This window comes from Mobula birostris, chromosome 32 (assembly GCF_030028105.1).
Source record: "Mobula birostris isolate sMobBir1 chromosome 32, sMobBir1.hap1, whole genome shotgun sequence".
NCBI classification, from domain to species: domain Eukaryota; kingdom Metazoa; phylum Chordata; class Chondrichthyes; order Myliobatiformes; family Myliobatidae; genus Mobula; species Mobula birostris.
The window spans coordinates 28,411,147-28,426,169 of record NC_092401.1 but is presented as its reverse complement, the minus strand read 5'-3'; the positions used below and the strand labels follow the sequence as shown (position 1 = coordinate 28,426,169).

General features: G+C 42.5%; 1 protein-coding gene across 11 annotated transcripts in view; it reads left to right on the top strand.

Annotated features, from left to right (window-relative positions):
* The window catches only part of LOC140191133 (nuclear factor 1 X-type-like), a 425,546-nt gene that overhangs the window by 302,254 nt on the left and 108,269 nt on the right, over window positions 1-15,023 (top strand). The window lies entirely within an intron of this gene.

Here is a 15,023-nt window from a genome sequence, read left to right as displayed (position 1 = left end):
CTTTGTATCTCTTTTTATTTTTATTTTTTGATGGCCATAATTGTTGAACCCTTCCTTATTCATTGGTGACTGATTTTACTAGCATCAGAATCATTGCTGCTGTTTTACCCTATCAAGACTATGCAGGCAGCACCATAGCATAGCAGTTAGTGCAAGTGGTCTACAACACCAGAGGTCAGAGCACATTGGGAGTACTGTGAGCAGTTCTGGGCTCCTTACCTGAGAAATGATATGCTGGCATTGAACAGAGTCCAGAGGATATTTGTGAGAATGATACAGTATCATGAATGACAGAGTTAACATAAGAGGAGCTTCAGGACCTGTACTCACTGGAATTTAGAAGAATGAGAGGGAGATCTCATTGAATCCAACCAAATATTGAAAGGCCTAGATAGAGTGGGTGTACAGAGACTATTTCTTATAGTGGAGCATCGACAACCAAAGAGCACAGCCTCAGATTAGAAGGGTGTTATTTTAGAACAGAGATGAGGAGGAATTCCTTAAATCAAATTATGGTGAATCTGTGGAATTCGTTGTCACACCACAAAAACTGCAGAGGCTGCAAAGAATGATAGGTTCTTGATTGGTGAGGGCATCAAAGGTTACTGGGAGAAGGCAGGAGAATGGTGCTGCGAGGGAAAATAAATCAGCTACGATGGAACGGTGGAGTAGATTCAATGGTCTGCTCCTTTATCTTATGGTCTTTGTGAAAGACTTAGTTCCAATTTGTGACGATTTTTGTGACTGGTTATCAAATATTATGCTTTGGCATTAACAGTCACGTACTTACAGATACTGCTTGCAATGTTTCAGCAGTAAACCTGACCATCTTCCTCAGACACAAATTAGTCAAACGACAAAAGTCCCTCTACAAACACCTCTTTATATACCCTCTCGAGTGAGCAGAACATGGGCGAGGCTTGATGCGCAATCCTGTTTGGATGGACCTGAATTGCCTATTTCTGATTGGTTAGTTTGAATTGGCCTTGTTCTGTTTGGTCATTTGTTTTTTAGCCTGAACTCTCTTTAGGACTGTGTGCTCCCAGACGCTACACTCTTAGAACCGACACTTAGGTCTCCCACATGCTCCGTCTCTAGTGATTCCCTTATCTTTCTCTTGTTGGTATTCTCTTCCTTGCCAAGGACGTTGGCCTCATCAAACTTTGGTCTACATGGGCATGATAGGCGATCACTCTTTGTTCTGCTCTCAGGTTTTTTAAGGCACTCTTATGTTCTGCTATCCTGGTCTTCAATGGTTTTCCAGAGTGCGAATCAGAAATAGGCCATTCAGATCCAGCCAATCAGGATCAAGCATTAAGCCCCACCCATACCCTGCTCACTCAAGAGGGGTCTCTAGGGGGACTTGTCATTTGACTAACTGGTGCCTGATGAAGTGATTAGGTTTACTGTTGAAATGTTGCAATCAGTGTCTGACTGTTAAGGCTAAAGGATATAATGGATAGATGAGTTGAGGTAGTCTTTATTTTTACCATCTGGTTCTCAGCTTCAAAGATATTGAGGGGACGTTAAAGCCGTCAGTAGCTACAAGGTGCTCCTACTGCCCCAACTTCCAGGAGCCAGTAAAGCTCCAGAAAGCTTTAGGATATTTTCAGATTAGTGGGCCATGACTAACATCTGGGATTGCTTATATGTTACAGCTCGATTTACAGGAATGAAGAGATAGAATTTCCATTGCTCTCTGACTCACAATATGAAGGGACGTGGAGAATGGCATGACTTACTACCAGTGTTAAAAGTCCACAATAACCCCCACTGGGTTTTCTGGGATTTGAAGCTGCTCAGACTTTGAACTTCATCCTTGAGAGTTAGCGACTTTAGCTCTGGGAACTGGATCTCAGGGTGGGTGATAGAAGATCATAAGAAGATATAGGAGGAGGATTAGGGCACTCTGCCCATCAGCTCTGCTCCACCAGATCACTTTTTTTCACCACATACATTTACATGTATTAGGAACTTGCTGTGGTGTGATGGTGCAGCAAGAACCACAATGTTCAACAATTATAAATAAAAATGAACTGTATACAATATAAAGTTAGAATTTAATAAACACAGAATAAAATATGTGTAAATACCTGAAATACCAGCATGTATTTCCAATGTAAAGAGCATTAGAGAAAGCAGTTTAAAGTGTTCGCATTGCAGTGCAGTTAAGGAGGGAGTTAATGTCTGCTTGTGGTTGGCACAGTAAAGATGGGTGAATGACCTCTAAGTTTGCTGCAAATTTCCTTGATTTGAAGCAAAGATATACTGTTTAAACACCAGCTGAGGAAGCTATGAAGGAAATAGGACATAGAACATAGAGCACTAAAGCACAGTACAGGCCTTTCGGCACATAATGTTATAACCTATTCTAAAATTGATCTAACCCTTTCCTCCTGCATAGCCCTCCATTTTTCTTTCATGCATGTGCTTATCTAAGAGTTTTGAAAATGTCCCTAATGTACCTGCCTCCACCACCACCTCTGGCAAGGTGATCCACACACCCACAATTCTCTGTGTAAAGCACCTACCACCAACATCCCCGTATACTTTCTTTCAATCATCTTAAAATAATGCCCCTTGTATTAGCCATTTCCACCCTGGGTAAAAAAGGCACTGGCTATCCACACTTCCAAAGCCTCTTATGGACTGAGTGGCCTTCAACACTCCATTGCCATGTATGTTGATAGGGCTGTTAAGAAGGTGTATCGTGTGTTGGCCTTCTTTAGTCTGGGGACTGAGTTCAAGAGCCGTGAGGTAGTATTGCAGTTCTATAGTAAATTGGTTAGAACACATTTCGAACATTATGTTCAGTTCTGGTCCCTAGAGAGTGCACAGAACACTGAACTTTTTTGCTGGTGGAAGCTGGGGGAGGTTGTTGCCTTGCTGCTGCTTGTGTGTGTGTGGGGGAGTTGGAGGGGGGGCTTTGGGGTTCTAATGTTTTAAATGTCATTCATTCTTTGGGGCACTCCTCTGTTTTTGTGGATGTCTGCGAAGAAAAAGAATTTCAGGGTGTATATTGTCTATAATTCTCTGACATTAAATGTACCTATTGAAAACTATTGAGGAGATTTACCAGGATGCTGTCTGGATTAGAGAACATGTCTTATGAGGAAAGATTGAGCAATCTAGGGCTTTTTTCTTTGGCGTGAAGGGAGATGAATGGTATCTTGATAGGGATGTATAAGAATATATGAAGCATAGATGGCCTGGAGCAAAAATGGCCAATACAATAGGACAATCTTTTAAGGTGTGTTTAGAGACTTATGAGAGGCTTTTTTTCACACATTGAGTGGTAGGTAACTGGAATACACTGCCAGTGGTAGTGATAGCGGCAGATGCATCAGAGACATTTAAGTGACTTCTAGATAGGCACATGGATGAAAGAAAAATAGAGGGCTGTGTTGCAGGGAAGAATTATATTGGTCATGGACTAGGTTAAAAGGTTGGCAAACGTAGAGGGCTGAGCGGCCTATACTGTGCTGTGCTGTACTGTTCTATGTTTGAATGGGGAAGGTCATTACCAGAAAATGTTTCAGCAGGCAATGACATAAAACAAACTTATTGAAGGACATTACTAAACATTGGAGACATACAACTCTTAATATCATCATTACTTATACTGAAAGGTTTAGGAGAGAAAGGTATTACTGGAATGGCTCAAATAGGTCATCGTTTATTTGGCAAGTGGTAAATGTTGTCGTTAAGTTATGTTTAACTTCCTAATAAGTCTGTGCGATGGCAGAGTGAGAACTACTCTGAGCCACACGCAAAATGCTGGCGGAACTCATCAGTCAGGCAGCACCTACAGAGATGAATAAATGATCAACGTTTCATCAGGACTGGAACGGTGAAAGAGGCAGAATAAGTGGAGGGGGGAGGGGAGGGGAAGGAGTACAAGCTGCCATTTGATAGGCAATAAAGTGTCTCGCCCTGAAACATCAACTGTATATTCCCCTTCAAAGATGCAGCCTGACCTACTGAGTTCCTCCAGCATTGTGTGTGTGTTACTCTGGATCTGCAGAATCTCGTGTGTTTGTTACTACTTTGAGTCAGGAGTCTGTGGGTCCACAGTTCATCACTGTGGTGAGCATGACTGCAGTCCTGGGGGGGTGTGCACTGGCAAAAGTTCTGTTCCATGTGGGACATTAATGCAGGCCTCCTCTCCCCACCTTGCTCTCTCAGCTGGATAGAACCAATTCAAGGAGGTGAAAAGTTCGGTTCTCTCCCACATTCCTGCTTCATCACCATTCCAAAATGAGAAGTACAAGAGGATCATTATGGCACAGCTGACTGTTGGGATTTTGCTGAGAACATGTTGGCTGCTGGGTTTCCCATACTACAAAAGAGACTGTAATTTAGCAACCTTTTACCATCTTTACAGTGTGGTTGAGCATTCTGAAGTTAAAGAACATGGAAGAGTACAGCTCAGAAGCAGGCCCTTCAGCCCACTGTGTCTGTGCTGAACACTATGCCAGACTAAACTAAACCTCTTCTGCCTGTACATGGTCCATATCCCTCTAGTCCCTGCATGTTCGTTGTGCCTATCTGACAGCCTGCTAAGCTCTGGTGTCATATGTGCCTCCATTACCACTCGTGGCAGCCTGTTCCAGCACCCACCACTCTTTGTGTAAAACAAATTTTCTCCCACCTGAGCATGTCCTCTTATACCTGATGTTTCCTCCCTGGGAGAAACTCTGTCCAAACTATTTACAATCCTCATAATTTTGTAAACTTTTATCAGGTCTCCACTCAGCCTCTGCCATTCCAAAGAGAACAACTCAAGTTTGGCTATCTTTTCCTTACAACTCTTACCAAGAGGTAGGTTTTGAGAACTGTCTTGAAGGAAGAGGTAGGTTTGGAAAGGTTTAAGAAAGTAATTCCAACATTGGAGTATTGTGGGCAGTTCCGGGCCATTTACCTAAGAAAAGGTGTGCTGCTATTTGGGAGAATCCAGAAGAGGTACACGAGAATTATTCCGGGAATGAAAGAGTTAACACATGAGAAGTGTTTGATGGCTCTGGGCCTGTACTCACTAGAGTTTAGAAAAATGATGGTGGGGGAGGGGTCTCATTGAAATCTATAGAATATTGAAAGACCTAGATAGAGTGGAAGTAGCGAGGCTATTTCCTATCGTGGGGGAGTCTAAAACCAGGGTGCACAGCATCAGAACAGAAGCTTGTTCCTTTAGAACAGAGATGAGGAGGAATTTCTTTAGCCAGAGAATGGTGAATCTGTGGAATTCATTGCCACAGACAGCTATGGAGGCCATCGGGTATATTTAAAGTGAAAGTTGACATGTTCTTGACTAAAAGGCATCAAACATTATGGGGTAAAGGCAGAAGAATGTGGTTGAGAGGGATAGTAAATCAGCCATGATGGAATGGCAGGGTAGACTTGATGGGCCAAATGGCCCAATTATGCTGCTATGTCTTATGATCTTATGGTCTTACATCTAGTTGAGGACTGTGATGCTGATGGAGTGATTAAATTCAGATGAAGTGGAGGCCTCAGAGTGTGGGCGCATGACCAAGTGATTAAGGTATTCGACTAGCGATCTGAAGGTTGTGAGTTCGAGCCCCAGCCGAGGCAACATGTTGTGTCTTTGAGCAAGGCACTTAATCACACAGTGCTCTGCGACAGCACTGGTGCCAAGCTGTATGGGTCCTAATCCTCTTCCTTTGGAACAACATCAGTGTCGGGAAGATGGGGAGACTTGCAGCATGGGCAACTGCCAGTCTTCCATACAACCTTGCCCAGGCCTGTGCCCTGGAGTGTGAAGACTTTCCAGGCGCAGATCCATGGTCTCGCAAGACTAACGGATGCCTTCTGGAGGCCTCAGAGTGCTGGAAGAAATTCAGACTCAAGACACTGAAGGTGCTAGTTCTAGGTCCCAAAGTTCGGAAGAGTCCAGGCAAAAGCTAAACATGCTAACTGAGCTCACGCTGCAAGCCAAAGCTTTGTAGGTCCCCCTCAGAATAAGGTGGTCAGAGAGGCTGGGAATTGTAGGCGTGTAATAGAATGCATTCAGGGGATCATTAGTGAATCAGCAGACACACACTCCAACTTCTTGCACGTCTCTTTCCCAGGATTTAGTTATTTCACATCTTGCCCCAAAGATCTTTTGAGCTCACAACCTTTAAATTGTCAGACTGTGGCTAATCTTGACACTGCTGTTTGTTTTCTCGTCTCTGGTCCTGATAAGGATGAAAATAAATGGGGAGGTAATGTTCTGTGTCTAGCACTGACATTTGGTGAAGGGGAGTAATCTCTCTCCCTCCACCAGCTGCCACCAAACTAATCAGAGGATCACATTGGTGAGCACTGGTGTGCTGACGGTTCCACGTGTTCCAGCCATTAATGCTTATGCCTCCTCTCATTCCATAATGTTTGCCTGAGGCATTAAAGGAATTTCCATCGATCAAAGTTTTCCTCACAGTCCTAATCTTTATGATTAATAGGTATTTGATGTTTTACAAGTCATTATAAATATTTATACGCTACAACTTAATTGATCAAAACATGAGGAATTTCTTTTTCACATCAGATTTATAGTTCTGAATGATTCACACTGGGTTAGTGTTTCTAGACATAGACACACCACACGTGTGCACACATTCACACACACACACACACACAAACACCCCACCACCACATTCCTGGCTTTAGGAGAGGATAAATGTGCAACTCCATTAGAGAAGATCACATGTCCCATACTGCTTAACTGCTTTCAGAGAAGATATATTGCGTTATGGATTGATGGACTCTGACATTAAGAAGTGTTTGGTAGGTTGGACACAGAACTGATGTTTTCACTTATTGGGGAGGCTTGAGCAAGTACGAGCAAGTGGATGGATAAATCCAGTGCAAATTCAGGGGAATGACTTTGGTGGGAGGTTGCTGTCTGATTTGTGGAGCATTTTCAGTTTATATCTGTGCATAACAAACTTCTGCAAATAGCAATAATTAGAGGATACCTATTGATGCTGTTTGAGGGGTAAATACTGCGGAGGAGAGGGGTCAGATCCCCTCCACTTGATCCCATGCTCCTGTGCCTGTTGCATGGCCAAGAGGGTGGCTGGAGTCTGTGTAGCACCTCACTGGTGAGGTAACACCGCTGGCAGTGCAGGATGACACCAATCACACACAATGCTGGAGAAACTCAGCAGATCAGGCAGCGTCTATTGAAGGGAATAAACAGTCGACATTTCAGAATAAGACCCTTCATCAGGACTGAAGGGTAATCTTTCACCAGTGAAAACAACCACCTGGAGTTAGGGTTTTTGGGTTCATTGCCCAGATGGGCGATTGAGCCACTGATATCCCAAGCAGACGCATGCAGTTGATTTCAGGTATCTGAGGTGTTGCATTTTGGAAAGTCAATCAAGGTCAAACTTTCAGAGTTAGCAGGTGGAATGTGTAGAGTGTTGCACAACACAGGGATCTTGATGTTCATGTACATGATTCCTTAAAAGTGGAGTTACAGGTAGACAGAGTGGTGAAGAAGACTTTAGGCACGCTGCCTTCATCAGTCTGGGCACTGAGTACAGGAGCTGGGACGTCCTAGTGCTGTTGTACAAATTCTGGTGAAGCTGCACTTGGAATACCGTGTGCAGTTTTGATGTAGGAAAGACGTTATTAAATTGGAAAGAGTGCAGAAAAGATTTATACGGATGTTGCTATAACATGAGGGTCTAGGCTATAGGGAGATTTTGGATAGTCTAGGACTTTACTACTTGGAACGCAGGAGACTGAGAGATGATCTTACAGAGTTGTATGAAAACATGAGAGGCATATTTAGGGTGAATGAGCAGTTTTTCAGGGTTTCAGAATCAAGGCATAGGTTTAAAGTGAGAGGGGATAGTTTCAGTAGAAAATTGAGGGGCAACATTTTTTTTAACAAAGGGTAGTTCATACGTAGAAAGAGCTTTCAGAGAAAGTGGCTGAGACAGATACAATAACAATTTTTGAAGAGAGTTGAACAGGTTGGAAAGGTTTAGAGGGACATGCTGGCAGATGGGATTAGCTTAGATGGGCATCATGAACAGTCTGTTTTAGTGCTGCATGTCTCTATTAAATACCCCCTGAACCTAATAAAGTGGCCACTGAGTGCATGTTCATGGTCTCTACTGCCATAACCCATCCACTTCAAGATTTGATGTGTTTTGTGTTCTCTTCTGCACACCACTGTTGTGGTTATTTGAGCTACTGTTGCCTTCCTGTCAGCTTGAACCAGTCTGGCCATTCTCCTTTGACCTCTCTCATTAACAAGGTGTTTTTGCCCACAGAACTGTCGCTCAATGGATGTTTTTTGTTTACTGCATCATTCTCTGTAAAGTCGAACTGTTGTGTGTGAAAATCCCAGGAGACCAGAAGTTTCTGAGATACTCAAACCACCCTGTCTGGCGCCAACTATCATACCACAGTCAAAGTCATTTAGATCACATTTCTTCCCCTTTCTGATGTTTGATCTGGGTAACAACTGAACCTCTTGACCATGCCTGCATGCTTTTATGCATTGAATTGCTACCACTTGATTGTTTGATTAAATATTTGCATTAATAAGCAGGTGTACAGGTGTACCTAATAAAGTGGCCAAAGAGTATATTTTCCAAGAGTCTGTGAAAATATGTGTGCAGCAGCAAACTGGTGTGCTCAGTTTCACTGTTGATATGAGTATTTTTCTGCTCACTGAGGGACTGACTATTATACAAGCTGCTACCAGTGAGGTCATGGGAATTATGTAAAGCACAGCGAGAATGCTATGTTGGTGCCAGAATGTGTGGTGACACTTGCAGGCTGCCCCCAGCATATCTTTGAGTGGGTTAGTGTGTTTGTTGTTAATGCAAATGATATGGTCCACTCTGTTTTGATGTACATGTGATAAATAAACTTGAATCTGAATCCTCTGCCCCATCATCTTACTAGCCCGGTGAATGTATTTCCCTTGACCTCAGCCACAAACCAAATCACTCTGAGTGTTCATTCATTTCGGCCTTCAGTTAACAAAAACAACATTAACTGGAACCTCAGAACCATCGTCGAGAAAGAGAGGAAGCGGATAATGAGACAATTTCAGTCACACTTTTCAAACTAACAGGCACATCAGTGTCTCATTTGTGTTAACTTCCTGAGGACTGAGGAAATGTCTTTAAAAAGTCCTCTCTGGCCAATGTATGGAGGACCCTATTGCTTTCTGCTGATGGAACTGAATCCTGGCAATAGCCTGAGGGATGGTAGCACACTTCCACCAGGTTCAAAGGGAAGAGTTCAGGCAACCAGTATTGGAACTGAGAGTGAATCTTTCTCTCCCAAGTCGAGAGAGATTCTCTCCCTCTCATGTGGCCCATTTTTAATTCATCCCCTGTGGAATCTCTCAATGGGAGTAGTGCAGACCATGTTCTGCTCTTTGACCAAGACTTCACTGAGCCAGTCTAATCTACAACCATTGATTGGGATTGCAAGTGAGAGAGTCCCAAATGATAATTGCAAATAAAGTGTTGGCTAGCATTAGTTGGGGGGATTGAGCTCAAGAGCTGTGAGGTAATATTGCAGTTGTATAAAACTCTGGTTAGACCACACTTTGAGTACTGTGTTCAGTGCTAGTCTCCTCATTGTAGGAAGGATGTGGAAGCTTTCGAGAGGATGTAGAGAAGATTTACCACGATACTGCCTGGACTAGAGAGCATCTCTTATGAGGAAAGGTTGAGTGAGCTTGGGCTTTTCTCTTTGGAACAAAGTAAGGTGAGAGGTGAATTTATCGAAGTGTACAGGATGATCAGAAGTATAGATTGAGTTGACAGCCAAAAACTTTATCCCAGAACAGAACTGGCTAATATGAGCGGGCATAATTTTAAGCTGATTGGAAGAAAGTGGAGGGGAGATGTTAGGGTTAGGTTTCTTACACAAAGCATTGTGGGTGCTTAGAAAGCGCAACAGGGGGTGGTTGTAGAGGCAGACATTAGGGACATTTAAGAACCTCTTATTTAGGCAACATGGGTGAAAGAAAATTAGAGGTCTAAGTAGGAGGGAAGAGTTATATTGATCTTAGAGTAGATTAAAAAGTTAAAACAACATCATGGGCTGCAGGGCCCGTTCTGTGTTCTAACCCTGAAGTTTTAGTCAGAGAGCAAATGCAACTGTGAGCCTAGCAACAAAGCTTTGGTGCAGCAGAGTCGATAGGCTGAATAGTCTAATTCTACTCCCAGGTCTTATGGTCAAAGCTTTCCTTTTCCTTCTTGATTCATAATAGAAGAGAGGCCACTGGACCATCATCCACGGTTCAGAGAGGGGCAGCTGATGTAGACCATTAGACAAAGGAGAAAAATTAGGCCATTTGGCCCATCATGTCTACTCCACCGTTTCATCATGGCTGAACCACTTCCCCCTCAAACCCATTCTTCTTCCTTCTCTCCATAACCTTTCACACCCTGGCTAGTGAAGAACCTATCAACCTCCACCTTAAATACACCCAGTGACCTGGCCTCCACAGCCACCTGTGACGACGAATTCCACAGATACAACAACCCTCTGGCTAAAGAAATTCCTCATCATCTCTGTTCTAAATGGACATCCCTCTATTCTGAGGCTGTGCCCTCTGGTCCAAGACAACCCCACACCTACTTCATCTAGACCTTTCAACATTTGATAGGTTTCAATGGGATCCCTCCTCATTCCTCTGAATTCCAGCGAGTAAGGGCCCAGAGTCAGCAATAGCTCCTCATACAATAAGACTTTCATACCCAGAATCATTCTTGAGAACCTCCCCTGAACCCTTTCCTATGTCAATAGATCCTTTTTTAAATAAGGGGCCCAAAACTGCTCACAATACCACAAGAGAGCTCTCACCAGTACCTTATAAAGCCTCAACATTACAGCCTTGGGTTTATATTCTAGTCCACTTGAAATGAATGCTAACATTGCATTTTCCTTCTTCACCACGAACTCAGCCTGCAAATTAACCTGCATGAGAATGCCCAAGTCCCTTTGCATCTCAGATTTTTGGATTTTTTCTCCATTTAGAAAATAGTCTGTGCTTTTAAATTCCTTCTACCAAAGTGCATGACCATACACTTCCTGACACTGTATTCCAATTGCTACTTTGTTGTTCATTCTCCTAATATTTCTAAATCCTTCTGCAGCCTCAATACTTCCACAACACTACCTGTGCCTCCACCTATCTTCATATTGTCCACAAACTTGGCCACAAAGATATCAATTCCATCATCCAAATCATTGACATTGTGAAAAGAAGTTGTTCTAACACCGATCCCTACGGAATACCACAAGTCATTGGCAGCCAATCAGAAAGAGTTTCCCTTATTCCCACTTTTTGCCTTCTGCTAATCAGCCAATGCTTTATCCATGCCTTCCCTGTAATGCCATGGGCTCTTATCTTGTTGAGCAACCTCATGTGCGGCACCTAGTCAAAGGCCTTCTGAAAATCCAAGTACACAAAATCCACTGATTCTCCTTTGTCTATCCTGCTTGTAACATCCTCAAATAATTCTAACAGACTTGTCAGGCAAGATTTTCCCTTAAGGAAACCATGTAGGATTTGGCCTATTTTACCTAAACCTCCAAGTATCCTGAAACCACATCCTTAACAATCAACTCCAACATCGTCCCGACCACTGAGGTCAGGCTAACAGGCTTATAATTTTCTCTCTTCGCCCTTCCTCCCTTCTTGAAGAGTGAAGGGACGTTTGCAATTTTCCAGTCCTTCAGAACCAGTCCAGAATTTAGTTATTCTTCAGAGGTCATTACTAATGCCCCCCCTCCACAATCTTTTCAGCTATCTCTTTCAGAAACTGGGGGTGTAGTTCATCTGGGCCAGGTGACTAATCTATCTTCACACTTTTTAGTTTCTGAAGCACCTTCTCCCTAGTAATAACAATTGCATTCACTTCTGCCCCTTGACGCTCTCGAACTTCCAGCACACTACTAGTGTCCTCCACAGTGAAGAATGATGCAAAGTACTTGTTCAGTTTGTCCACCATTTCCTTGTCCCCCATTACTACCTCTTCAGTGTCTTTCTGCAGCAGTCCAATATCTACTCTCACTTGTCTTTTTCTCTTTATATATCTGGAAAAGCTTTTTGGTATACTCTTTGATGTTGCTGCCTCGTTTTCCTTCATATTTCATCTTTTCTCCCCTTATGGCTTTTTAGTTGCTTTCAGTTGGTTTTTAAAAGCTTCCCAATCCTCTAACTTCCCACTAGTTTTTGCTCTAGTATACACCCCCTCTTTTGCTTTTATGTTGGCTTTGACTTTTGACTGCCCTTCTCAGTTCCATCATCCTACCTTTAGAATAATTCTTCTTTATGATGTACCTATCCTGCATCTTCCAATTTGATCATAGAAACTCTAGCCTTTGCTGCTCTGCCATCAGTCCTGCTAGTGTCTCCTTCAAATCAACTTTGGCCAGCTCATTTCTCATGCCTCTGTAATTCTCTTTACTCCACTGAGATACTGATACTTCTGACTTCACCTTCTTCCTCTCAGATTGCAAGGTAAATACTATTATATTATGACCACTGCTTCCTGAAGAGTCCTTTACTTTAATCTTCCTAATCAAATCTGGTTCATTACACAATACCCAGTCCAAAATAACTGATACCCTTGTGAACTCAACCACAAGCTGCTCTACAAAACTATCTTGTAGGCATTCTACAAATCCTATCTCTTGAGATACAGTACCAAACTTATTTCCCCAATCTATCTGCATAATGAAATCTCCTATGACATTGTAACATTGCTCTTTTGACAAGCCTTTTCTATCTTCTGTTGTAATTTGTAGCCCAAATCCTGGCTACTATTTGGAGGCCTGTATATAACTCACATCAGAGTCGTTTTACCCTTGCAGTTCTTAATCCTACCATAAGGATTCTACATCTTCTGATCCTATGTCATCTTTCTCACCCTACTGATTGCAGTTCAGTCCTATCATCTACCTGTCCTTCCTGACAGTCTCACTACACACTGCCTGTGTTGTAAATCTTGTAGTCTTCTTCAAAAGGCATCTCATGACACCTTGCTGTCACTGGATTAAAGACATCACTTTGATTTGATATTTTAGGTTCTTCACTTGGAAACTTACCACATCATCATGGAAAATTCTCCACAACTTATCTCTCTGATAGTCTACCAGATCCTGTTTATATTTCTGACCTGGGCTGGTGTTTGACATGGTAACCACAGCAGTTAGTGTAACGCTACTCGAACACCAGCGATTATCGATCGGGATTCAATCTCTGCCACTGTAGGGTGTTTGGATATTCTCTTTGTGATCACATGGGTTTCTTCTGGATGCCCTGGTTTCCTCCTACTTTCTAAAGACATACAGGCTAGGGTTAGTAAGTAGTGGGCATGCTATATTGGCACTGGAACAGTGGTGACACTTGTGGGCTGCCACCAGCACAATCCTCGTTGATTGGATTTGATACAGTTGACACTTTTCATTGCATATTTCGATGTTTGGATGCACATGTGACAAATAAAATTAATATAATCTGTTCAGATTCCCATTAATTTTTATTGGAGAAAATCTGAAACAGGGGCTATACAACTAGTATTTTACATTCACAGAGAAAACTACATTGGAGTGGGGAAAGGGGGTAAATGTGAATTGGACTGTACTGCATAGTGAGGTGACAAGATGTAGCTTTAGAGGTTTCAGGAGAACGTTTGGCAGGTTTGGGACGAGAATCTTGCACATGGTTCCTGAATATAATTGAGTATTATACCGTTCCCCTTTCTAGTGTTACATTCTGTTGAAGCCAATGTCATTCCAGGAATGAAAGGGTTACCATATGAGGAACATCTGGCAGCTCTTGGGCTGTATTCCTTGGAGTTCAGGAGAATGAGGGGGGATCTCATAGAAACATTCTGAATGTTAAAAGGCCTGAACAGATTAGATATGGCAAAGTTATTTGCCATGGTAGGGGAGTCTAGGACAAGAGGACACAAATTCAGGATTGAAGGACATCCATTTAGAACAGAGATGTGGAGAAATTACTTTAGTCAGAGGGTGGTAAATCTGTGGAGTTTATTACCATGAGTGGCTGTGGAGGCCATGTCATTGGGTGCCTTTAAGGCAGAGATAGATAGGTTCTTGATTAGCCAGGGCACCAAATGGTACGGGGAGAAGGCAAGGGAGTGGGCATGGGTGGAAGAATTGGATGAGCCCACGATTGAATGGCAAAGCAGACTCGATGGGCTGAATGGCCTGCTTCTGCTCCTATATCTTATGGTCTTATTCAACACTGGCAACCATATTATTTTATTTGAACATATTCAATACATTAAGTCATTTATTAATGTATTTAGACTGTAAGACTATAATATATAGGAACAGAATTAGGCCATTTGGCCCATCGAGTCTGCTCCACCATTTCATCATGGTCGATCCATTTCCCTCTCTTCTCCCCATATCCCTTCATGCCCTGACTAATTAAGAATCTATCAACCTCTGTCCTAAATATACCCACAGAACTGGCCTCCACAGCCAAATTGGGCAATATCTGGTTGTGGGAAAAATATTTGCTAAACGCAGATTCAAATATATTGGACATCATGGAGCCAACATTGCCAACCATGAGCTGTGCTATTTATTTATGATATTATTTATTAATACATATAGGTATCACCGACAATACCAATAATTATTGTCCACCCCTAACTTTCCTTAGAGCCTTCTTGAACCTCTACAGTCCATCTGGCAATGGTGATATTGGGGAGTGAGTTCCAGGATTTAGATTTGGTGGTGATGATGGAACAGTGATATGCTTCCAAGGAAGGATAGTGTATAATTTGGGAGTGAGTAATTTGCAGGAGAGTAATGTTCAATCGATATCTTGGAAACTTCATTCAGTATTCCCTGGAGATTGGAGTTAAAAAAAAGACAGATACTTTTCATGCAATTCTTGATAGAGCAATAGACCTTCCTTGAGGAACCTTTGGAACAATTCCATGAAAATTATCTGTCTGTAAGAAAGTTGATGGTCCAAATTAACTCTGCTTTGA